This window comes from Camellia sinensis, chromosome 14 (assembly GCF_055761805.1).
Source record: "Camellia sinensis isolate YWXY chromosome 14, ASM5576180v1, whole genome shotgun sequence".
NCBI lineage: Eukaryota > Viridiplantae > Streptophyta > Magnoliopsida > Ericales > Theaceae > Camellia > Camellia sinensis.
In genome coordinates, this window is record NC_138974.1 from 54578595 (window position 1) to 54606206 (window position 27612).

At 37.0% G+C, this 27612-nt stretch overlaps 2 pseudogenes; both read left to right on the forward strand.

Moving 5' to 3' along the window:
- The first annotated feature begins 8726 nt into the window (after nt 1-8726).
- On the forward strand, nt 8727-9668 carry LOC145806989 (protein CHROMATIN REMODELING 35 pseudogene; annotated as a pseudogene).
- On the forward strand, nt 9669-10221 carry LOC145806990 (protein CHROMATIN REMODELING 35 pseudogene; annotated as a pseudogene).
- Nucleotides 10222-27612: the final 17391 nt, after the last annotated feature.

Here is a 27612-nt window from a genome sequence, read left to right on the forward strand (position 1 = left end):
GTCAATGACATTACCAAAAAAATTACCTTGTCATCGTACCAACAAAAATCATAAGACAGATTTCGATCGATGACGTTGACCTAAAAAAATACCTTCAACAAAGCATAAATTATGAAAACATTAATGCATGCACCCTTGAAATGGTTAGCAGAGTTTGACGGTTTGTTAGTTTCTAAGTCGTATTTTTTTCATACCATGACGGCATCTTACAACACTACACTTACTATGTCATACACATCTCCAGGTCTCCTAATCCTCGCTCAAATCAGCAACTTCAGAATCTGAGTAATCTGAAAGGTCAAGGTCTGACACCAGTGCAGGATCCTCCATTATAGCCTTGATCGCAGATGCCAGGTTCGATCCATGTATCTTCGACTCTGCCTTTGCGTCCTCTATGCGTGAGTGCCTAATGAGTCGACGAGTCATTTGATCAATCTCACTTTGCAAATGATGCCTAACTTGGGACTCGCTAACATGAGGGAATTGCCGTTGTATTTCAACCAATCGGGCTTTAGTAACCTTCAGAAAAACACATCGACAGTGGTGTTCACACTGAACTCATTTGGAAAACAGTGAAACTGGAATTCCAAAATACTTTCCCAGGCTAGCATCTTGTATTGGGGTGCAATTGTAATCCCGTAGAGGTTCAAAACTCCATAGTGAGAACCCTGTTTCAAAGAAACGTTGATCACCGAAAGAATCGATATACCTACCTACATAATCCAGTTCTGGTGACTTCGGTCGGGAGGTGTCAGCCCTTGCAAGTGATTGTCTACGACGGCGTTTACCGTGGTGTGCATCCATAGGTGTAACGGTTCTTGATTGAGTCCAACTTTGTTTTCGCAGGTTCACGAAGAATATATGGACGCAGAAACAAACCCAAATGCAAAGGAAACAATATTGGTTGCAAACTTGAATAGTGGCTGGTTGTAAATGTTAAATTACCTTAGACTCGTAGTCATTAATACGTTGGTGTTAGGTAGAAACACGTATTGCTTTAGTTGTCATTTAAACATGTGAACACAGTTATTGTTGTTTGGTGGAAACACCTACCCAAACTGAGTAAAAGCAAATGAATTAATTTGAATATTTCATTTAATAGGTTCGGTCTAGTTGGAAAGGCATATGTATCTGATAAGAGGAATTTACAATGCATGTGTGTTGGAAATGCCAGTGGGATAGTACTGATGGAAGGTACAATGCATGTGTGTTGGAAATGCCAAATAATGGACGATCAGGGGTACTAAACGGATGACTTGGTATATGCAAGAATGATCGAATTTGTGCAAGATGAATTCGGCCAGTTTGAGAAATTAATACAATGTATGTCACAATGCATGAGGTCTTCTGAAAACATACAAGTCATGTACCATATCTTATAAATACTTACAAAGTAGTGTTGTGTAATATTATGAATTTGTACATTTCTTTAAAAAAGTAGTAAGTAAAATAAAGCATACACATATTCCTACAAAATGTATGATTCAAACAAGATTGAAGCTATTGTTGAAGCTCATGTTGCTCCTATATTGTAGCAGTTGCAAGATATCTACGAAAGGCTGAATGAAGTGGACACATGGTTGTCAACTTTGGAGCTGCAAGTCGGCGCTATGAAGCAGAACGTTGATTGGCTGACCGATGAGAAATTGGCGGTGGACGAAGCAAACTCTAATAAGACAATGGATGAGGACAGTCAATCAGACAGTACGGACAACTCTTCAGAAGACGCTGATGATGATGCAGCAGATACGTAGATTTGTTAATTTTTTTTTTTACCTTCCCTGTAAGACGTTGCATTTTTTGTTTTGGCCGGAGTGATATGTGCTAATGGGCTGATATATAAATTAGCTACAAAGAGTATTGATTTTTCATTCATATGCAGTCTTCAAATACTTATGATTTACTGTAAAACAAGTAACAATTTGATTAGTACATAAATAATTGAGTTGTGTTTGGGACCCAAATAAATTACCAAATCGGTGACATATGTGTCCGACTCACACAAATCACACGTGTGTGGGCCCCACACCCATGTCGGATATTTCGTAAGTTATTTGGTAATGTACTTGGGATCCATAACATTTTGATTTCAACTCACACTGACAACAATTTCCTTGGAATATGAAAGGCATCAATGGAAATAGGGAATGTGGTAGTTGTCTGAGTCTATGGGTGATCTGACATTTCATGTTTTTAAAATGTACAACAACGAGGAGGATGTGGTAGTAGTACATCCTGTACCTTAAAATGAAATACACGAAACGAGTTTTAACAAATTACATCGAAGTTGTATCGCAACTAACGCCGTTAACGGATATCATAAATTAACTAAAATGTCCTTTTGACAAATAACGACTAATTAATTACACCTGATTCAAGTTGAGCAAAATTATAGATTCAGCGTTGACGTTTACATAATTTTGTGTATCTTATTTTTTGTATGAAGAAGTAAACGATTTTCGGATGAACTTATGTTGTCCGTCGAAGTTTATTTATTATTGGCATTTTGGACATTTTGTCCCTAAAATCCTTTTTTTTAACTTCTGAGGGCGACCTTGTAGCCACGACCATCAACACAACAGAAATTAGTCCGTAAATGTGAGTTCAAACAATATTTCCAGTTGTAACGATCAAAGTAATTGGTCTCCAAGACTCTTATATGTTGTACTGTTGGTTGCTGAAAATGTCATAAAATTAACATATAATTAAATAAGTTGAAAACACGAGAAATTGCTTCAAAAAAAATGCGTCTAATGTGGTTGGTTTCGTTTCTGAAAATTAATTTTTCCTTTTTTGTAATTAAATTATAACTTCGTTTCATTAACAAATAAAAAATACAACTAATTATTAATTTTATATAATTTTATCTTTTCATTGCTTTACAAATTTTTTATACAAATTATGTATATATTTTGTAATTATATTAGTTTTTATTTATTTTAAAAAATTTCAAATTGTTTTTTTATTACAGTTGCGACATCAAAGTTATGCTGACAAATTGGGCAGCAAGTACATTCCTCAAAATATGAGTACAGAAAATAGCCGTAAATTATATTTGTTTCAGTCGCATTCAACCGAACAAGAAACATGCGTAAACAAAATAGTAATAAGATAGTAGCTACATCGACATGTTTGATCCATGTTTACATTTGACTTGCACTTTGCAGTTAGTCCATCTTTACATCGTCCAGCAAAAACAATACTGGGGAGCCATAATTAACATCCATATTGAAATCAAAGAATAAAAAATTAGTGAAGTCCTGTAGCCACCCAAATTACTAGCGTACTGGCAGCCCATTCCCATCACTAGCCTAGCTTGTGGCATTGATGATATGAAGGCACTCCTGGTACTCTGCGATGTTTGCATTATTGGCATCCATAACGATGTCAACCAACAACTTATGACGCACAGAGGGATGGAACTTTGTACAGAAATATCATAAGACAAATAAGTTAAAATTGCAGGACATACAAGGAAGTATTTGATTGACAAATGGAAATGAAGCGGTAGAATGTACCTTGTGTGAACCGGGGCTTAAATCAGGTTGCTGCATGAATTTGATGACGAACATCCCACAGTCAAACATGCTACAAAAATAATTTCATATTAAATTTGTCATCAATGTCAGTAGATTCGTTAAATCAGTCATGTAGGATACACATTAATGTGAGGGAGGGATTGTGGATTACTCGTCCAGTTGTTATACTGGCCTCTCATCTAACATGCAGAGGTGGAAGCTACGCACGTCTGTAGCATAATCATTTCCAAATTGTAGTTACAGCAAGTCATGCATAGTTTGAACCTATTCCACAAGGTTGAAGTTGGTTTATGTAAAGGATGTTCAAGTTTGTTGTAGTGTTGAGAAATGCACCAGAAGGACATACCAAAATTTGTGCCGCATTTAGCTTCCTTTTGCTCGATCGGTTTGATGGGAACGAGTCAAATAGGTAGGCTACACGGTCCACCATATCAATTTTAATGCACAACCAATGCACTTCTCTGTAATTGAAAGGCATGTAAATCTCCACGCAAACACAAGTGCAGACATTGTTTAGAGGGCATGTAAACATGTAATGGCTTTCATATTTTCATTTTAATATAAGGGGATGAACATTGATATTACCCTCTGACATGCATCAATCGCACCAGTGTATCTGTCATGTCCGAAATATGATGTAACGATATTTTCATGGTGCAGAGGTTGCGTATTTTTATTTAGAATCAAAGTTTGCATGTGTAATGCATAAAAGTCATTGACGAAATCATTTGTCAAAATATGTCATGCACAAAACACAACCTAGCTTTAAACACTTACTTACCGACAGATATACGGGAAAGAACCAATCAGTATGCCTCCCGTCATTGTGTAAATCCCTCTGTCGATTAGTCAATTGCACCACCACCAAGTTGATTGGCTGGAACATTGTATATAAGACAGAAGGCAAGTTGATTAGAAAAGTTTCTGAGTTCTTCAAATGAAAAACGCAAATTCATATGTACGCAGCCAACACTTACAGTGTCAGATAGCCACGACCCTGGTTTGAGCATGCGCATGTCACGCCGGGTACCAACTTCACATGCCCGTCCATGAAGATTCATGGACACAACAATGTCCCTACAAGCAATAATGATCCTTAGAACGATACTTATTTCACAGTGGACTGTCATTTAAAATTTGCAAGTACTAAATGAAACAATACATTTCATTTTTGCTATCATTAAATACATAGTCAACAAGTTTTTGTTCCTTCGCCAATAGCAACCCTTCGCTGTCCAACATCCTCAACGAGTCCTACAAAAATAAACAGCCAACTAACACAACACATTTCATAAAAAAAAAATTGAAGCTTACATTACAAGGTTGTTAGTCATGAAAAAGAACGTGAAATGATGTATAAACTCCGAACCTCAGAGTTTTCCCAACTTGTGATGTTTGGTGCGGAGTTTATTAGAAATGTGTAAAAACATATGCCAGCAGTCATAACTACAAACATGCAATTGTTTGACAACTAGTAGAATACAACACAGATGATTGCAAAATTAGTGATTGACATTATTGATGTGGGCATGAATTGGTCATTCAGAACTTGTGGGGCATTGAAAGCAGTATTTGTACCTTGTTCGCCTTATTCACACCATCAACATCCACAGGTGAACTGATGTTGTTAACTTCACTAATTGTTTTGCTATCGATGCACAATTGCATATCCCCGACCTCAGTGGCTTGAACTCCACTTCCGTGCATTTTTCCTTTTCCTTTTCCTCTTCCTCTTCCCTTTCCTCTTCCTCTAACAATTCCAGTTGCTCCCAAAGGTTGGCCAAGCTTAGTAAGAGAAGTATGCACATCGCACGCCACGTTCTTGACACCCACTGACTGAAGGTCATGAGTGTATTCATCTTTAGTTTCATATGTTTCCCCCGACTAAAGGCCTCCCTTCTTTTGGTCGTCCCCACCGTCTTCGATGTTCAGCTTGTGTCCATCATGGAAATGACTTTTGTCCCTTGCCAAGGTTCCCTTCACATTCTGTTGTTTGTGATCCACCCCTTGTACATCTGAAATATTACACTCCATTTGGTTAACTTCGTCAGATGGTTTGACCACGCCATCGTCATGTGCCTCCACTCCAACAACAGGGTCCACACCCTGTTTGTCCATGCCTGTCGGTTGTGGTCTAGAGAATATAACTTCGATGAGGTGGTATAGTATTTGCTTCAATTCACCTAAATTGGTATGTTCAGGGAACGGTTCGTTGCAGCCCAAACTGAAACGTTGAAGTAATTGCTTCAGCATTTCCTTCAGTTCAGCAACATTGGAGGAGAGGTTAATGATACACACATCATTGCCTTCCACCTAATCATACAAACATATACGTCAACTTAGTCTTATAAATCATATTCAAATGATGTGGCTCAACTGTGTCAAAATTGCATAATGATTGGATAGATTACCTTGTCATTGTCAACAACTTGCTTGCCTTGGAAATGCCACAACATCTCCATTAAATCTGTTTGGTTCTTGAGAACTTGCTTAATCATTTCCTTCAATTCGCGAATGTCAGACTCTACATTGCTCATACGAACTTCATCGTACTGTCCTTTTTGTTGGTTATCGGCATGGTGTGCATCCGTGTCAGCATGATCAGCGTCGCTTTCGTCGTTACTGTAATCAAACTCCACCTAATCATAGAAATGCATAAATAAAGTCTGACATTGTATGTTGAAGACAAGTGGGTCGATGGTGTGAAATGTGCACAGTGGTTGGAGTGCTTACCGCAATTGTTAGGAAATTTTGCTTCCTTCTGAAACGTCGCAATGTCTCCCGTATTTAGGTATAACCCCAATCATGAAGCCAAGGCCTGGACCGCGTTGTAGCCGACGTACTTGTGGAGCTCAGACAAACACAATCAAGGTACAATAGTTGTGGACATTAAGGGGCACACCATAATTAATTTCTTCTTCCCACAAAAATCAACTATATTCAGTAACAATGACATTCATTATTGTCAATTTTGTAGCTGAACGTACATAGAATACTGATTTTGTTTACGATGCTATCAACTTTATAGGCACATATCATGCAATGTTTTTTGGGAAAAAAAAAAGTACAGCAAACCAAGGACTTTATTGATGAAACCAAGAAGAAAAAGTTATGTACATGTTTGTATATATGAATGGCTGCAACCCAAAAGACCTTTCCCAGAATCAATACGTTTGGTTTAGTAATGGTCCTATGAAGGTTTCTTCTATATATTCTTCTTCAACTCTGCCTACAAATGTGTATAATATTTCCTGTGTCAATTCTGTGTTTGATTGATTATTCCAAACCGATGAAGATCAATCAATTATGTTCCCCTCTTCGCAACGTAGGCAAATTGGTTCCTCCATTGAGGTCCGTCATAATTTTTTCCCTGTACTCTTTGTTCTTAAATTCATGACGGTGGTCGCAGAAAATATCTTTCTGCAATGAACATTCAATGAACTACTGTTAGGATCAAAGTTCTGTACCAACCATGTGCACAAGTCATGATCTATACGTGTACACTTCATCCCCAGGAGGCCACCAAACCCAATGTCAATGACTTCCTGCTTTTGTGCTTCGTTGAACTGGTTAACTAGCTCAACAATTGACTTCAATGATATGCGGAGTTGCCTTTTACCCTCCACATTTTTTACCCTTAAATTAATACAAAAAAACAACCAACAATGTCAGCAAAGCAAGACCTAGCCAAATGCATTTACGAAAACATGAAGTACGTAATTACCTTTTCAGACTTCGGTGCACATGGTACTACTTTGGCATGTTCCTCGGCGCTCGCCTTAGCCATTTCCGCAAACCTCTTTTTCTCATCAGAGGGGAGTGCCTCCACCTTTCCCCAAGCTCCTTTCTACTCTTTAAGCATGAAAGTGACAGACGTACAAGACAAGTAACAACTATGAGTCCAAAATAACTGTAACTACAACTTTATGCCAAACGCAATCCGCGTGCATTGTTGGTAATTAAATAAGATTGCAAATACAAATAACAGTTGCAGGAAAAACTCAGCGACAAAACGTAGCTGGACTTTTACAACGAATTGAAATTTACAAAAATAATAGGAATGTGACATTATTACATGCTACAATCCAACAAACGTGAAACAATCACAAGCCCAGTACGACCATTCAATACAACGCGTGGATAGCAACCCAGCCATGTGTTTCCATCATAGTGTATTATAGAGAAAACAGATTTCCACACTCACCATTTTTCATCAAGTGTTGTCTGGCCCTTGCATTTCCTTCAATTGTTGCTGGCTGCATGCAAGCATCGTGAAGCGTATCATCACTAAATCTTAAATATGAATACATATATATATGCAAGTATTTATGTCAAGCTGGCCCCGAAATCTGCATAACACACCTTTCGTACATCCGGGACTAAATCGACACCAATTTAAACATTTTCAAACATGCGGAACGAAACCAATTTCAAACATCACAAACTGAACTTCGACAAGGTGCGCACTTTCACTACAAAAAATGTAATTCCAGATTGTCAAAATGAACAACTAGTACCTGTAACAAATGAATGGTGCAACTAGCCACTTTCGAGAAGAGCCAGCGATAGTGTTAGACATTTGGATATGTTGTTCGCCAATTGTCTTCAATCTTTTCCTTCCCCTTTATGAAAGAGAAAATCATACAAATTAGATTCAAGGGAAAATTACAGGGGTGGTGTACACATTTTGTCCGTTGTCTAATTTGAATCGATGCACTTTAAACTCCCTCAATTTTGACACTTGATTTTAAATTTCCTGGACAATTTGGGTAAAATTGCTAAAGTCGTTTGTGATTTTCATAACAAATATTGTAATATCAATCGATTGAGATTATCTAAGTTGAGTAAAGTTATAAGTTGACTACAACAAAAAGTACAGTTGCCCGGTATATGCATATTTTCTGATAGAAAACAGTGAAGAGTTGTAATTAAATGGACGTAATTGATACAAAAATTCATAATTGACGATGCAAAGTGAGGCCATTCAAAATTTGTGCAAAACAAATGACACAAAGACAAAAGTACATGGGCCGCTGTAACAATTGATCCCAAAAAAAATTCAGCATATTTCTTGGTGATGGATTTCATTTGTTTACAAACATATGTACAAAACCAACTGGTAGCAAGTCTTGAAGGAGAAAACTAACATTGTTGGTGCGAGTTGACCAATATCCATCAGATGCAATGATGACAATTCCTGCAAAGTATTCCAATCAATATTTACAATAACACAAAGAAACGGCTTCAACATGTGGCTGTTAACCTGAAAACTTTGCGTAAACACAAACAACAAAACACATAATTTCCCAACACATATACAGATTTTGAAAAGGTCAAAAGAAAGGACGGACATCAAAATTTTGCATTTAGTTCACGCAGCTTACAATTGAACTAATTATGTGTACAAACGATAAATGCATAATTTTCGAAAAATTTAAGAGGAAGGACTACATTTTGTTTTTTATTTAGGGCTGAAGGACTACACGCACATACTTTTATGAAGGCCCGACTACAAAAGACAAGGAAGCAACTGAACTATTTCACGACGGGGTTAAACTATCTGGACATGATTCTGCTGTCACTGAAATTGGTGCTCATCCCAAGCACAAAAACTAGATGAAACCACATAAAGTTGAGGGCTTCAATTTCCTACTGAGCAACTTGGTTGCAAAGAATCGAGGTGGCTACATCCTGGCCCACGCTCCAAGCTCTGGAAAAACTTTGATGACAATTACTTTTATGCGGAGTTTTCTGGCCAAGTATCCCCATGCTAGACCACTAGTGGTGCTGCCAAGAGGCATTCTGGCTACATGAAAGAAAGAGTTCTTCACATGGCAAGTTGAGGACATTCCGCTATATGACGTTTACTATGTAAAAGTGGATAATCGAGCACAGCACCTTCGGGTGCTCAGACAGTGGGCAAATCAGAGAAGAATACTTTCCCAGGCATATAAGCAAGTTTCTTCAATTGTATGTGACAATGAAACAAACAAGACTGCCGCTGCCTCCTAACAAATATTACTAACGTACCCATCCATTCTCATTCTGGACAAAGGTCATACTCCCACAAATGAAAGTACGCATTTCATGAACTCACTCAATAAAGTCAAGACAGCCCACAACTCCTGAATGACAGCTAACTTTCTCTTCAAATGTAACTGCTATTCAACAGAAAGAATATAATTTCAAGAGAAAGGTAACCGTCATTCAAGAGTTGCGTGCAATGACAGGCAAGGTTCTCCATTTCTATGAATGAGATTTTCTTCATGAATTGCCTAGGCTTGTTGCCTTTTCTGTATTTCTTCACCTCAGCCCTACGACTGTGCGTGAAGTAGAAAAACTAAAGAACTTAGTTAAGAAGTTCAACATCACCTAGGATGGGAGCACACTCTATGTGCACGCACAGTTGAGATCTCTCCTAAAGAGTTCACCTACAGACACGTCAACCACAGAAAGAGAGGGCATTGACGATGCCCGGATGGACCACATCTTAGACAAGTTGGATATTAGAGAAGGACTGAAGGCAAACTTCTTCTTTAATCTGTTAGGCTTGTGCGAATCAGGTGGGGAGAAGGTATTGGTTTTCAGCTATTGTCTCCAGCCACTTAAGTTGTTGGTAAGGCTAGCCATGAAAGTGAAGGGTTCGACTCTAGGAAAAGAATTGGGTGTGGGGAACAAATAGCTCTCTACAAAATTTGAAAATCGTCATCCTCATTTCAACTCTTTCATTTGGCTTTCCTATGTTTGAAGTTCAATATCGTCAACTATGCATGAACTTCAGTACTAAAACAAACAGTTGTTTCTTGTGTTACACGGACTAGGGTATGGGTGTTAGGTGCAGGTATGTATGTACAGGTCCGACTCATAAAATCTTTCATTCAAGGGTACGCGGACTTGGGAAAAAATATCATATTTTTTTATTTTTAATATAATATGTGGCATAAAATGGTACTATATGTAACTTACAGTGTGAAAATGACATTTATAGTAATTTGACAATAATATGCACATATAATAATTGTGTTATATACAATTATATAAGAAGTATCCATTGAAAAGTATCCGACACATATCCCATACCCTTGTCCGACTCTTGGGTGTCCAACACGAGTATTTGATCTATTTTGAAGAGTCCGTGTAACACAAGTTGTTTCTAAACATAAGTTCTGGCAATATAAAAAAATCACCGAGTACTACAAAATTGAAAGCAGAATTCAACCGACTGTACTAGCCGTTGCCAAATCAAGATTACTCATTGTTTGTTTCTCGAGTTTCTTCTTCTTGTTTTGTTGGGTACTCTAAAAAAAAAAATTGTTTTTCCCGTGCCAACATTACGCAAAAAAAAAATTTAAGTCTTTTTTGGTTATATATAACCTAACAAGTTGGCCATGTAAATGTAGAACACCTTTTATGCTTGTTGCTAACTACTATGATACCTATGTTCAACTTGCAACACTAATAGCAGAGGGAAGACTTCCTATTGGAAAGGGAGAAAATATAAAAATCGAATACAAAACACTTCCTATTGGGTCGATTTAGGGTAGCAAAGGGAAGAGTTCCTATTCGAATAGCACAAAATACGAAAATGGAGTATAGAACAGTTCCTATTGGATCGATTTCGAGTTGGGTGTGAAGGTATATGCGAAAGAAACAAGACAAACAATGAGACAGAGAAAGAGAGAGCGCGAAATAAAGGAAATACCAACCAGAGGAGACAAAGCGACGGTGGTGCTCAATTAACCCTTGCGGTTGTGCTCCAGCGACAAAAATCAACTTCAAAAAAGAATTTATGCATCCACTTCTATGGCTAGCCTTCCCAAGAACTTAAATGATTGATGTTCTCTAAACTCAAATAAATAAGCTTGTTCTTTCAATATGATTTTTGCCCTCAAATATTTTTCTCTGCAAAACCCTACAGCTATGGGGAAATGGAACAATAGAGAGACGGAGAGAGACAGACAAACAGAGAGAGAGGGTCCGAGATGGAAGTGAGGTGGATGTGCCGAGGGAACTTACACCTTTTCTGAAAATTTTATAATTTTTCTGGGAACTTACACCTTTTCTGACTTTACTTACACCTTTTTATGAAAAGTTACATCATTTATAAATTAATTTTGTTCATAAAAGTTACAACTTCTCTTGGTACTTACACTTTTTGTAAAAACAAAACTTACACATTTTTTGAAATCACTTAAAGCTTTTGTGGAAAAACATACGTCTTTCGTGAAAACATGACTTACACATTTTGTGAAGTGACTTACACCTTTTGTGAAAAAACATACACCTTTTCAAAAAATTTACACCTTTTGTGAAAGAAATTGTGTCATACAATTTACACATTTTGTTAAAACATTCACCTTTTCAAAAACTTATACGTTGTAGTGAAATTACTTACAGGATTCCTCAAAAATTATACCTTTTGTAAAATATTTTTTTCCAAAAATTTACACCTTTTGTTCGAACTTACACATTTTTTAAAACGCAACTTACACCTTTTGCCAATTTACTTAGATCTTTTGTGAAAAAATTTACACCATTTCTCAAAAATTACACTTTTTGTGAAATAATTTCTTTCCAAAAATATACATCTTTTGTTCAAATTTACACCTTTTCTTAAATCTTACACCTTTCGCTGAAAATAGTTACACCTTCTCTGAAAAGTTACTTCTTTTGTGAAATAAACTTTGCATAAAATTTACACATTTTGTGAATCGAAGACTTAGACTATTTTTGAAATCATTTATACCTTCTGTGAAAAACATAAATCTTTTTTGAAAAGTTACACCTTTTGTGAAATAAATTTTTTCATAAAATTCACACCTTTTGCTAAAAACATACACCTTTCCTAAAAGTTTACACCTTTTAGTGCAAATACTTACACGTTTTTCTGAAAAGTTACTTCATTTGTGAATTAATTTTTTTTTATCAAATTTACACCTTTTCTTGGAAGTCACACATTTTCTGAAAACAAAATTTACACCTTCTGTGACATTACTTGCATATTTTGTGAAAATATTTACACGTTTTTTTTGAAAATTTACACCTTTTATGGAAAATTTGCTTTCATAAAATTTATACCTTTTGTGAAACCTTACACCTTTCAGTGGAAGTACTTACACTATTTTTGAAAAGTTACTCCTTTTGTGAAATTATTTTTCTATAAAATTTACACCTCCTATTGGAACTTACATCTTTTTGAAAAGAAAACTTACACGTTCTGTCAAATAACTTACATCTTTTGTGAAAACATTTACAGCTTTTTTAAAAATTTACACTATTTATGAAAAATTTCCTTTAACAAAATTTACTCCTTTTCTTAAAAAGATACACCTTTTCAAAAAGTTTACGCCTTTTGGTGAAAATACTTACACCTTTTCAGAAATAATTTTTTTCATAAAATTTACACCTTTCATTCAAACTTACACATTTTCATTTCACAAAAGTTACAACTTTTGTCAAATAACATACATCTTTTGTGAAAACATTTACACCGTTTATGGAAAAAGTTGTAAATGTTTCACAAAAGATGTAAGTTTGGCACAAAAGCTGTAAGTTCTAATAAAAGGGGTAAATTGTTTGTAATTTTTTTTTTCACAAATGGAGTAACTTTTCAGAAAATGTGTAAATATTTTCCCCAAAAGGTGTACACTTTCAAAAAAAGTGTAAGTTTTTAACAACAGGTGTAAACTTTATGAAAACATATTTTTCATAAAACGTGTAAATTTTCAAAAATCGTGTAACTGTTTTCACAAAGATATAAGTTATGTCACAAAATGTGTAACTTTGGTTTTCAGAAAAGGTGTAAAAACTATTTCACAACATGAGTAACTTCTCAGAAAATGTGTAAGTTTTTAACAAAAGTTGAAAACTTTTCCATAAAAGGTGGAAATTTTCAAAAAAGATGTAACTGTTTTCACAAAACATATAAGTTATTTCACAGAAGGTGTAACTTTTGTTTTCATAAAAGGTGTAACTTCTAATAAAAGGTGTAAATTTCATGAAAAAAAATTCACAAAAGGAGTACATTTTCAAAAAATGTGTAAGTATTTCCACCAACAGGAGTAAATAAAAGGTGTAGACTTTTTGAAAACATATTTTCCATAAAAGTTGTAAATTTTCAAAAAGGTTTAACTGTTTTCACAAAAGATGGATGTCATTTCACAAAAGGTGTAACTTTTGTTTTCAGAAAAGGTGTAAGTTCTAATAAGAGGTATAAATTTTATGGAAAAAGTTATTTCACAAATGGAGTAACTTTTCAGATAACGTATAAGTATTTCCACCAAAAGGTGTAAACTTTAAGAAAATGTGTATGTTTTATGAAAGGTGTAAACTTTCAAAAAGGGCGTAAATGTTTTCAGAAAAGTTAAGAAAATGTGTAAACTTTAATGAAAACATATTTTCCATAGAACGTTTCAGCTTTTTAAAAAGCAAATTTTTTCACAAAACATGTATGTTATTTGGCAAAAGGTGTAAGTTCTGTTTTCAGAATGGTGTAGCTTCAAATAAAAGGTGTAAATTTTTGTAATAAAATTATTTTACAAAAGGGGTAACTTTTCCGAAATGGTGTAAGTATTTCAACAAAAATGTGTAAATGTTCACAAAATGTGTAAATTTCCAAAATAAATTATTTCACAAAAAGTGTAACCTTCCACAAATAGTGTAAGTGTTTTCACAAAAGATGAAATTAACTTCACAAAAGGTGTAAGTTTCGTTTTTTTGCAGAACGAGTAAGTTACTAAAATCCAATCAAACTGTATTTGTGTTGTTCATGGCAATGTGTAAGAGAAGGGGCGTTTGGGAGGGCTTCGAATAGCCAGTCCAGGTCCAAATCCAACCAATATGTCGATGTAAAAGAGAACCTATTTTTAATATAGAGGAAGGGAGGGAGTGAGACAGACCGATATCGACAGACAGAGACCGAGATAGACATGGTTCGACAGAGAGAGACAGACCGAGATCGACACAGACAAACCAAGATCGATAGAGAGAGGCCAAGATCAGTACAGACAGAGATCGGCAGAGAGAGAGAGAGATCGACATCGACAGAAAAGAGCCCGAGATGGACAAAGAGAGACCAAGATCGATAGTGACAGGAAAAACCTTTTATCTGCACCAGCGGCGGTGGCGGTGGCGGTGGCAATATCAGACGGCAGTGGGCAACGGTGACCCGCGACGGTTGAGTGGTGGGTGGTGATAAAATTTTCAGCTTTGGGAACTTATTTCTTCTGTAAAAACGATACTTACAGCTTATGTGAAATATTCTCTTTCACAAAGTTTACAACTATTCCTAAATTTTACACCCTTTCGTGGAAATGTTTACAACTTTCTTGAAAAATTACACATTTTGTGAATTAATTTTTTTCATAAAATTTACACATATTATTTGAACTTACACCTTTAGTGAAAACAAAACTCACATCTTCTCTGAGGTTATTTACACTTTTTTCGGAAAAACATACACCATATTTGAAAAGTTAAAACTTTTGTGAAATAATTTCTTTCATAAAATTTACACCTTTTCTGGAAAATTAGAACAAAAGGTGTAAGTTCTATGCGAAAGGTGTAAATATATATGACAGAAAAGAAAAATCGAGAAACGTGTAACCTTTGACGAAAGGTGTAAGTATTTTCACCATAAGGTGTAGACTTTCAGAGATGGTGTAAGTTTTTATAAAACATGCAAACTTTATGAAAACATATATTCCATAGAAGGTGTAAATTTTCAAAAAGGGTTTAAATATTTTCACAAAAGATGTAAGTTCTATTTTCGGAAAAGGCGTAAGTTCCCATAAAAGCTGTAAATTTAATGAAAGATTTTTTTTCACAGAAGGTTTAACTTTGCAGAAAAGGTGTAAGTATTTCCACCAAATAGTGTAAACTTTCGTAAAGGTTATAACACAAACTTTATCAAAACGTATTTTCCATAAAACGTGTAAATTTTCAAAAAAGGTGTAATTGTCTTCACCGAAGATGTAACTTATGTCAGAAAATGTGTAAATTTTGTTTTCAGAAAAGGTGTAACTCCTATTAGAAGGTGTAAGTTTTTTTTAAATTTGGATTTTCACAAAAGGAGTAACTTTTCAGAAGATGTGTAAGTTGTTAAAAAAAAGGTGTAAACTTGATGAAAACATATTTTCCATAGAAGGTGTAAATTTTTAAAAAAATGTGTAAATAGATTCAGAAAAGGTGTAATATCCCATAAAAGGTGTAAATTTTATGGAGAAAGTTCTTTCACAAAAGGAGTAACCATTCAGCAAAAGTGTAAGTATTTCCACAAAAAGGTGTAACCATTCAAAAAAGGTGTAAGTTTTTAACAAAAGATATAAATTTATGCAAATCTTTTTCCATGAAAGGTGTAAATCTTCAAAAAAAACTTGTAAATGGTTTCCCAAAAGATGTAACTTATGTCACAAATGGTGTATGTTTTTTTCCAGAAAAGGTGTAAGTTCCCATTAAAGGTGTAAATTTTATGAAAAATATAATTTCACAAAAGGTGTAACTTTAAGTATTTCCCCAAAAGGTGTAAACTTTCAACAAAAGGTGTAAACTTTATCCAAACATATGTAAACATTTTCAGAAAAGATGTATGTTATGTCAAAAAAGGTGTAAATTTCCTGAAAAAAATTAATTCACAATCAGAGTAACCTTTCAGAAAAGGTGTAAATATTTTCAGTAAAAGGTGTAAACTTTCAGAAAATGTGTAAGTTTTTAAGAAAAGGTGTAAACTTTATTCAAACATATTTCCATAAGAGGTGTAAATATTTTTACAAAAAGATGGAAGTTATGTCACAAAAGGTGTAAGTTCTAATAAAATGTGTAAATTTTCTGAAAAAAAATTGTTTCACAGACGGAGTAACTTCTCAGAAAATGTGTAATTATTTCCACTAAAAGGTGTAAACTTTCAGCAAAGGTGTTAGTTTTTAACAAAAGGTGTAAACTTTATCAAAACATATTTTCCATAGAAGGTATAAATTTTTTCAACCAAGATGTAAGTTATTTGCAAAAAAAGTGTAAGTTCTGTTCTCAGAAAAGGTGTAACTTCCAATAAAAGGTTTAAATTTTTTTAATAAAATTGATTACAAAAGTAGTAACTTTTCACAAAAAGTATAAGTATTTCAACGAAAATGTGAAAATTTTACAAAGTAAATTATTTCACAAATGTATAACATTCCACAAATAGTATAAGTGTTTTCAGAAGAGATGTAAGTAACTTCGCAAAAGGTGTAAGTTCCATTTTTTCACAAAACGTGTAAGTTCCTAAAATCCAATCAACATGTATTTGTCTTGTTCAAATAATGGCAATGTGAGAGAGAAGCGGCGTTTCAGAGGGCTTGGTCTTTCTCTCAGTACAAGTCCATTTCAGAGAACACGAGTTTGGGATCCAACCAAGTATGTAATGTAAAAGAGAACCATTTTTAATATAGACGAAAGGACAGAGAGATAGAGACAGACGGACCGAGATCGACAGACAGAGACATCGAGATAGATAGTGATCGACAGAGACAGCCACATCGAGATCGACAGAGACAGACCGAGATTGATAGAGAAGAGACCGAGATCGACACAGACAGACCAAGATCGTTGGAGACAGACCGAGATAGACAGGGATCGACAGAGAGAGACCGACATCGATGGAGAAGAGGCCGACATTGATAGAGAGAGACCAAGATCGATAGAGAGAGAAAAAAAAACCTTCGATTTGCGGAAGCACCGGTGGCTGTGGCCGTAGCGATCGTCATAGCGGTGGCGATGTCAAACGGCGGTGAGCACCGGAGGCCAGCGACACTTGGGTGGTCAACGGGGGTCAGGATTAGTGGTGACTGTTCTGTGTGCATGTGAGAGACAACAGAGAGAGTGTTGGTGGGAAACAGAGAAGATGGGGGCCGATGGTAATAAAATTTTCAACCTTTAGCGACTAAACTGTTATTTGTCGATAAAATTTACAATAAACTAAATTTTACACCCTTTTTCTGAAACGTTACACCTTTTCTGAAAAATTTCTAAACTTATACCATTTCGTCGAAATACTTACACCATTTTCTGAAAGTTTATACCTTTTCGTCCAAACACTTACACCATTTTCTGAAAGTTTACACCTTTTTCTGAAAGTTTATACCTTTTCGTCAAAATACTTACCAGTTTCTGAAAGTTTTTCACATTTTACACCTTTTAGGACCTTTTATGAAATTATTAATATATTATATTATTTAATTAATTTACTTGCAAAGTGACCCGTTTAGCAGGTCACTAATGTGTAAACTTTCAAAAAATGTCGTATAACCCAATACATAAAAGGTGTAAATGCAAAATAGAAAGGGTGTAAATGCCTTGCATACCATATCCAAGGCACACTTAAGAAAAGTCCAACAAGTTAAGGGCAAAATAAACAACCCAAAATAAACATTCCCAAACAAAGCAACCAAAATGTCTGACATAATTTCCAAAATGCCACCAGTCAAATTGCTTCACCAACCAACTAAAGGGCAAAATAGTAATTTCAAAATAAGCTAAGGGCAAAATAGGAAAAGAAATGACAAGCCATGGGCAAAAAGAGCTTCTTATATATATAGATGAGTGCTGCTATTAGTACCCTATAAATTATTTTGGACCTCCAATTTTTAGTTTTTTTTTTTAATTACAATAATAACCTCAAATAAAATTATTACAAAAGACATTATTAATTTTGGGACACCCTACTCACAATTAATTCTACACACCCACTACATGATTAATTAGGGTTTATGAGAGCACCCACCTCCATCACCACCCATACATCTTCCCCAAATCCGAACATGAAAATTTGTTAACAATTTCAATGGTTAAAATTCTTAACTCCCCCAGAAGTTTTCATTTTTCCAAGTTCGGGAATACAGACCCGAACATAGCTTATTTGTTCGGGAATGCAGGTTTGAACATGAAAATTTGTTAATATAGCGATCCCGGTATTCCCTGTTGTTGTATAACTATAATCTGGACTCAGTTTCGTAGATTCGTTGTTGTCTTATCCTCATTTCTATCCCTTACTCTTTGTTTTAGAGTTTTGGGTTGTGTTGGGCAAGTTGGGAATTAGTTGGTTGTGTTTTAAAGCTTTGAAATTTTGCCCAGGTTTTGGTCTCTCCGCTCGAGCGGCGGTTTTGTGCTCGAGCGAGCTTTTGTTGCTGCCTTTACGCTCGAGCGGCAGTTTGGACGCTCGAGCGTGAATTTCCTTCTCTCAGCATTTTGGTCGTCTGCAGAAAATTCTGGGAGAGTGCACCCGGCGCTCGAGCGGATCTTTGGACGCTCGAGCGTGAACTTGTGTCTGTACGCTCGAGCGGGGTGTTGTACGCTCGAGCGGACCTGCTTTTATATCAGTTCGTGAAACCACCTTTTTGATCACTTTTTGATTTCCTTTCTCTCTCTTACTTTTTCAAAACCTCCATTGGAGAGCACCTCACTCTAAAACCGAACTTCTCTCTTAGGATTGATCTACCTAGAGTGTTTTCCTCACCTTGGGCCTTTGTAAGAAGTGTGTTGATCGTCGAGGGCTTTGTTGAGATCTGAGAAATTTGGGATTTGGAGCACTTCTGAGTTTTACTCATCTTCTCCCTTGGAGCTCTGAATTTGAGGTAGGGATATCCTACTCCTCTCTATGGATTTTGTCTTTAAATTTTGGTAATTTGAGATGTTGGGGTTGGTTTGGAAATTTTGTGAAAGTTTGGGCCATTTGTGTTATTTTACAAAAGTTGGGGTTTTATTTGTAATAAACCTAGATGCATGTTTGGTATAGAGAAATGGAATAAATGTTGAATCATTGATGAAAATGGGACCTAAGGGTGGTAATGGTAATTATGGAAAATGACCTAATTACATTGTTTAATTAATTGAGATAATTAATTGTGGGAAATGAGGAAATGAAATGGAATTGCTGAGATTGGGAGTGCATGGGGTTAAAGGGTGTAGTTGAATTATTTATCACTCACCGAATTGAAATGTCGATTGAATATCCATTGTGCATTTATTTCCTGCTTAGAAATAATTGCTTTGGGCTACCGGTGGAGGGTAGTGTTGATTGTTGTAGACAATGCTTGATGATTAGGCAAACTAAAACTAATCAATTGGATGTGTCATAGAGCATGTCGGTTGATAGAATACATTAATTTTATGTATTGATTGATTGCATATGTGATTTTGTGTTTATATGCATTACTTGTGTATGGGAGGAGATGGGGGATGTACTCCACGGTTTAGGGGAAGATGGGGGATGTACCTCTAAACCGGTTAATGGTTTAGAGGAAGATGGGGGATGTACCTCTAAACCGGTTGTTGGAATGTTGATATAGCTCATATGCTTATCGGTTGAAGTGTTGATACAGCTCATATGCTTATCTATCGGAATGTTGATACAGCTCATATGCTTATCTGTTGTAGTAGTGATATAGCTCATATGCTTATCTATTGAAAAGTTTGTTTGATTTGATATAGCACTAAAATGTATATCATCATTGTTTGCGAAGTATGGGAGTAGTTTATGTGTTATTGATACAACAAAATAATGTGTATCCACCTTGGATTTCGAAAGTGTTCTAGTGATGAACTATAATCTCATCAAATGTTCTGGCCAGAGTACTGAGCCTTGTTTTCAAACTCAAAGTTGAACAAAAACGAAAAGTGAATTGTAACATAGACTTGGCTGTCATGGAAACGTAGGGAGATGTAAATGGAAGTGTCAGTGTTGACCGTCTATCAGTTGCTAATCTTTTAGTCATTGTTCATGGTTGGTTTAGTGTATTTCTACTGGGCTGTGGCTCACCCTATATGGAAATATCATTTTCAGGTACAGGTAGCATGCCACCTCCAAGGACGTAGCTTGGGAGGCCAGAGGCGGACTTTTTGTTGTTTTACTTGATGTATTACATGTAAATTCAAGCCAAGGGCTTAACGTGTTTGAGTTAGTACTCTTTTGTTGTAACCAAGTGTTAACTTGGAAAGCTGTAAGCCCATAGGGCATTTGCTTTTGTTGTTAACATGTAATGCTTTTTGTGATGAAACTCTGTTAAATGAAAGAATGTGGAGCTTTTGAATATCAATGCATGTCTTATTTAATGGGTTTAAAGCTATTATTTTGAGGGCGTTACAACTTGGTATCAGAGCGTACCGGGTTCGAATACTTTGGGTACGTGGGAAGTGATTAGTATCACAATGGGTTTCTCTCGCTTGTTAGAGACTTAGACGTAATGTTATGTACTTTTGTGATAACATGTTTATGTGACTATTTGGGTATGGAATGTAGTTTCTTGGATGTTGATTGGATCCTTGGGTTTCTGGGAGTTCTGTTGGAAAGGCACTTGATCAATGCTGTTTCTGATCGGAACTCTAGTAACGCCTCGGGACTATCATTATCTGGAAATGAAATTCGTAAGTGCTTACATGTTTATGTGCTTATGTGGAGTGAATTACAGTTATCCATGTGTTAGGATGTAAGTGTTTAGCTTCGGCACATGTATGAGTGTGCTAACGTGTCTCCGTTACTTTTACTAGGATGCCTAGGCGGGGAAGTTGCGATTTCCCTCCTTCCGCTCAGGAAGAGCTGCGGAAACAATTTGTGGAATTACGCCAAGGTACTACACCTTTGGTGCAGTTCGAAAGATGGTTTGCTAATCTGTCGAGGTTTGCTCCAGAATTGGTGGAGACGGAGTACTTACGTTGTTTCGAGTTTGAGAGTAAGCTGCGTGACGACATCCGTGTAAGGATAGCGGGGTCTTGGCATAAAAGATATAGGGCGCTTGTTGAGGCGGCCGCCCATGTAGAGGCTGCAGTGCTAGCAATGGGGCAGAGTGGGGAGGAAGCCATCTCGGCGACTCCTGTGACTCAGGGTGTTGGTAGGCCTTTTAAGAGGCAGAGGGTTTTAAACTCGCAACAGGAAGGACGGGCTAGAACTGCCCTTCCAGTGTCAGATTTGGGTTCGGGGGAAAATAAGCAGAGGGGCATCATTTGTTTCAGATGTGGTCTGCTGGGCCACAGGGTTTCGGTTTGCCCACAGAAGAAAGGGGTGGGGTTAGCAGTTCAACCAGTAGTTGTACCACCAGGATCATCCAACCAGCCGGGTTTTGGACCGATTAAATGCTCAGTGGGGAGGCAGTTGTTGGGGTCTTCATCAGCCCAGATTCTGAACCAATCTCGTGCTCAGGCACCGCCTACCTGTTGGGTGTGTAATCAGCCGGGTCATATTCGACGTTTTTGTACTCAGTCGGGAGCTTCTTTAGGGGTTTTGCAACCTAGCCAGGCTCAGTTTCTTTCGACTGGGCAGGAACAGTATCGTTTTGGGGGACTAGCAGGCCAGATTGCGAGGGCCTCAGTAGAGTCGAGTTCCCAAGCCCCAGCTAGGGAAGTTTGTAGTTGTTCCAAGTGTGGGCAGAGGGGGCATACCAGTGGTTCTTGTCCGTGACTTGTAAGCTCGTAGGTTGCCTTATGTTCGGGGATGACCAACTTCGGCGGTCCAACAAGGGACGGTAGTAGTAGTAATACTGATGGGGTGGTTTTGTTTTGACTAATCCGTTTTGTAATCAGTGGATTATTGTTTTGTGATCATTGGGTTCCGTTGTGTAACCAATGTGTTTTGGGAGGGTTGAAACATCTAAACTGTTTGTTTATCTATATATATACATATATGCTTTGTTTGTTAATTTCCCTAGAGTGGGTGAATTGGAGCATGTCGTAGCTCTAAAATTTTATTAATGTATAAAGTTGCTATAAAAAAAAAATTTATGCTTGTGATTTGATTTGGGGAGGATGAGGGCTAGAGAGCCATGTTTTCAAAATTTGGAAGAACCACCGAGGGGTACGTGTCCTAGCCAAGGTAATATTGGAGCGAGAACTGTTTTACTTGCCGAGTGTGTGGAATTACATGGGTACTACCCATTTAAAGTTTTGTGCGTGGTATAGCTTTTGATCTACTGTCGAGTGAACTTGAGAGGATGTGAAGTGTACGATTAATACTAGATGTAACACGTATTTAATATGGTGTCCTACGGGGGCATGGCACATAATTTTGTCAAGGTTGGACTCGTACCTTCGTGGTAAGTAACGTTGTCAAGATTGCAGGTGTACTGATTGGCCGTTTCAAGTGAAGGGATGTCAATCCCTATATAAGGTTGTGATTGTTGTATCGGGAGCGATGTGTTGTGAGTAGCTGGTACTATACCTCGGGCTGTAGTATAATGGATGTCTCCCTAAGTTTTCAAATTTCTTTATTTGGATTGAATGTGATAAGTTCGTACCTTAGCACTGGTCAAGTCAGAGGATATTATCAGAAGCGTTAATTGGGTATATAGCCCATGGTTAGAGTGTGACCCGTGGGTGGAGTCACAGTGGTATGGTGTTTGCGGATGAAGATGTGGGTTAATGACGAGGGAGGCGAGGACTTTTACCCCTCTGGAAAGTTAGAAGAGTGAATCTTTGGAAGCCCTATCGGCGACTTGTGACGGTGTCGGGGTTTGGTTCATGATGGTTGCCTAGCGGTAGTGTGGACTAGTGGTTTAGCACGGAGGCCGGGCCTCTTGATGGTACTCTCGAGATGAGTGACAAGTAATATATAGAGTAACGAGTGGACCCTATGAGTTATTGGAGGATTCGGTGTAGGAGTAAGAGGGCTTGCAAAATAAGGAGGTTTTGCCTAGTACGGTTGAATGTGTTAGATGGGATGGTTTCGAGAGTTGCGCGGTGTTGGCAAGACTATATGAGAATGTTCGAGGGAACGTGAGATTTGTATCTCGAGTTAGTGGGAATGGTACCTGTATGCTGGTTCGTGTGTTGGGCCTTGCTAGATAGTGAGTCCGTGGTGACCCCCTTGGTTGTATAGGGGTAGTGTTCATATTGTGATTGGTTATCCATTGTTGGGTGTGGGTTATGAGTGGATGCTGCCAGCATTCTTTGAATTAAGAGCAATTCGTGTTCTAAAGTAATGAGTATAGCGTGGGTCAAAGTAGTCCTTCGTATTCGGGATGTTGTGATTGAGGTTGACCATGTCGGTCTTCAGTCAAGGAAGTGAGCAGGCTTGCTAGATAACCATGGCGGGGGATGGTGATTCCCTTAGACGCGATGTTGAGGCGGTTAAATTTTAGGAAATCCGATGAGATTCCAAAATTTGTGGTTCGTGTAGAGAACTCTGTGGTTGGGGTTAGTGGTCTGAGTAGCACATCAGTGTGTGGATTACTGAGTGTAGAGTTTATTGAGTTGACTAGTCAGCTTGTCGGTATCGGGTGTTGGGGTGGCATTGGTCACCTTGAGTTTAGTCTCGTTCGTTGTAGACTCCGTATGTTGATTAAGGAAAACTGAAATTAATCGAACATGTTTTGTCGTTGAGTCTGACGGTTGGAATAATACATCTAATATATGTATTGATTGATCATTGTGAATGATTGGCTTTTTATACATTATGAATGTATGGTGTCTAGTTTGATGTTGATACAGCACTATAATGTGCATCATTTGTGTGTTTCTGAGCCGTGTTTATGATTATAAAGTGGTTAAGTAAAGGGAGGCGGGATAAAATTGCAAAACCATGAATTTCTTATACCTTATGTGTTGATAGTACGGTTGTTATTTCTATTAATTATCATTATAGAAATGTTGTGTTTCGTGTTGGTTGTGTCATCACTACGTGAGTGATGGTTGTTGATAGTGTTAATTTGGAAAGAAATGGAAAACAAAATTTTCCTAGTGTTTGGGGTCATCTAAATGCGTTGTTGAAAAGTTGATTTAATTCAAGGATTTTCTTTTTAAGAATTCCAGATTACTCTTTTGGGCAAATAAACTGTGGATAACTCTGCGTTTTGGGTAACAGCGTATTTGTGAAAAATGTTTACAAAGCTTTTGAGTTTTCGTATGGAAAATGCAAGATTTATCCTGGAACGTTAACGTTGAAAATTTAAACATCTTTGAGAAATGCCTCTTGAACAAGAAAATGTTTTCTTATTATCTACTTTAAGATTTGCTTTAGTCGTGTTGTTGAGTAGTGACTAAGCTTGGAGCACTAGTCGGTTTTTGGTGAATTGTTTCGGGGGAGGTTTGGTTTGTTGAGACTTGCGCACCTAAGGTGGTGTTATTTAGAATGTGTTCCCTTGGTTGGTCTTTTCCTTGGTAGAGTGAGTCGGAGGCTTGTTTTGAAAGTAATTTCTTTCCTTGGGGTTCGGTTGTTGAATGCTCTATGATCATTTGGCCTTGTGTTTTGATGTATCTTTAATTTCGAGGACGAAATTCTTTAAGGGGGGGAGGTTATAGCGATCCCGGTATTCCCTGTTGTTGTATAACTATAATCTGGACTCAGTTTCGTAGATTCGTTGTTGTCTTATCCTCATTTCTATCCCTTACTCTTTGTTTTAGAGTTTTGGGTTGTGTTGGGAAGTTGGGAATTAGTTGGTTGTGTTTTAAAGCTTTGAAATTTTGCCCAGGTTTTGGTCTCTCCGCTCGAGCGGCGGTTTTGTGCTCGAGCGAGCTTTTGTTGCTGCCTTTACGCTCGAGCGGCAGTTTGGACGCTCGAGCGTGAATTTCCTTCTCTCAGCATTTTGGTCGTCTGCAGAAAATTCTGGGAGAGTGCACCCGGCGCTCGAGCGGATCTTTGGACGCTCGAGCGTGAACTTGTGTCTGTACGCTCGAGCGGGGTGTTGTACGCTCGAGCGGACCTGCTTTTATATCAGTTCGTGAAACCACCTTTTTGATCACTTTTTGATTTCCTTTCTCTCTCTTACTTTTTCAAAACCTCCATTGGAGAGCACCTCACTCTAAAACCGAACTTCTCTCTTAGGATTGATCTACCTAGAGTGTTTTCCTCACCTTGGGCCTTTGTAAGAAGTGTGTTGATCGTCGAGGGCTTTGTTGAGATCTGAGAAATTTGGGATTTGGAGCACTTCTGAGTTTTACTCATCTTCTCCCTTGGAGCTCTGAATTTGAGGTAGGGATATCCTACTCCTCTCTATGGATTTTGTCTTTAAATTTTGGTAATTTGAGATGTTGGGGTTGGTTTGGAAATTTTGTGAAAGTTTGGGCCATTTGTGTTATTTTACAAAAGTTGGGGTTTTATTTGTAATAAACCTAGATGCATGTTTGGTATAGAGAAATGGAATAAATGTTGAATCATTGATGAAAATGGGACCTAAGGGTGGTAATGGTAATTATGGAAAATGACCTAATTACATTGTTTAATTAATTGAGATAATTAATTGTGGGAAATGAGGAAATGAAATGGAATTGCTGAGATTGGGAGTGCATGGGGTTAAAGGGTGTATTTGAATTATTTATCACTCACCGAATTGAAATGTCGATTGAATATCTATTGTGCATTTATTTCCTGCTTAGAAATAATTGCTTTGGGCTACCGGTGGAGGGTAGTGTTGATTGTTGTAGACAATGCTTGATGATTAGGCAAACTAAAACTAATCAATTGGATGTGTCATAGAGCATGTCGGTTGATAGAATACATTAATTTTATGTATTGATTGATTGCATATGTGATTCTGTGTTTATATGCATTACTTGTGTATGGGAGGAGATGGGGGATGTATCCACGGTTTAGGGGAAGATGGGGGATGTACCTCTAAACCGGTTAATGGTTTAGGGGAAGATGGGGGATGTACCTCTAAACCGGTTGTTGGAATGTTGATATAGCTCATATGCTTATCGGTTGAAGTGTTGATACAGCTCATGTGCTTATCTATCGGAATGTTGATACAGCTCATATGCTTATCTGTTGTAGTAGTGATATAGCTCATATGCTTATCTATTGAAAAGTTTGTTTGATTTGATATAGCACTAAAATGTATATCATCATTGTTTGCGAAGTATGGAAGTAGTTTATGTGTTATTGATACAACAAAATAATGTGTATCCACCTTGGATTTCGAAAGTGTTCTAGTGATGAACTATAATCTCATCAAATGTTCTGGCCAGAGTACTGAGCCTTGTTTTCAAACTCAAAGTTGAACAAAAACGAAAAGTGAATTGTAACATAGACTTGGCTGTCATGGAAACGTAGGGAGATGTAAATGGAAGTGTCAGTGTTGACCGTCTATCAGTTGCTAATCTTTTAGTCATTGTTCATGGTTGGTTTAGTGTATTTCTACTGGGCTGTGGCTCACCCTATATGGGAATATCATTTTCAGGTACAGGTAGCATGCCACCTCCAAGGACGTAACTTGGGAGGCCAGAGGCGGACTTTTTGTTGTTTTACTTGATGTATTACATGTAAATTCAAGCCAAGGGCTTAACGTGTTTGAGTTAGTACTCTTTTGTTGTAACCAAGTGTTAACTTGGAAAGCTGTAAGCCCATAGGGCATTTGCTTTTGTTGTTAACATGTAATGCTTTTTGTGATGAAACTCTGTTAAATGAAAGAATGTGGAGCTTTTGAATATCAATGCATGTCTTATTTAATGGGTTTAAAGCTATTATTTTGAGGGCGTTACAGTTAACACTTTGAATAGTTAAAATTCTTGACACTCCCAGAATTTTTTATTTTTCCAAGTTCGGGAATACAGGTGTAGACATCCCATTTTGACCGGCCCTAAGACTTGGGTGCTTTCTGTTGATTACTCGATGATGACAATCAGAATGTGTTTCTCACAGAATCCTCAAAAAAGAGATAGAATTTGAGCTTTAATCCCAACCTTACGCCCTCTTTTGGCCAAACTATTTTAGATCTTAAAACCCTCTTTTTAAAATATTTTTTTTTCAAATGTTTCTAAAATGTTCCAGGGCTCCCATTTCAATTAAAATATTGCACTTTTCAATAAACCGAGTAAGGACAAAGTGGAAATAAATGGAAGGGAGATGAACTCTTTGAAAAGATATTTTAAAACATCTTCTTTATAGGTTTGGATAGGTTTGGATTTGAAGGAAATATGAGGGGATGGAAGAAAACTGGTTTAGGAAAAGAATGAGCATCAAATCATTAAGAAGGAAATGAACAACCTTTACTAAATTAGGCATATCTCTTTGTACACTTAGAATTTAGATGTGAGGCTATTACCATTGGAAATTAGACTTCTGGGGCTTCAATTTAGACCCAAGAACCACCTAACACCAAGTCCGAATAAGGGAGAT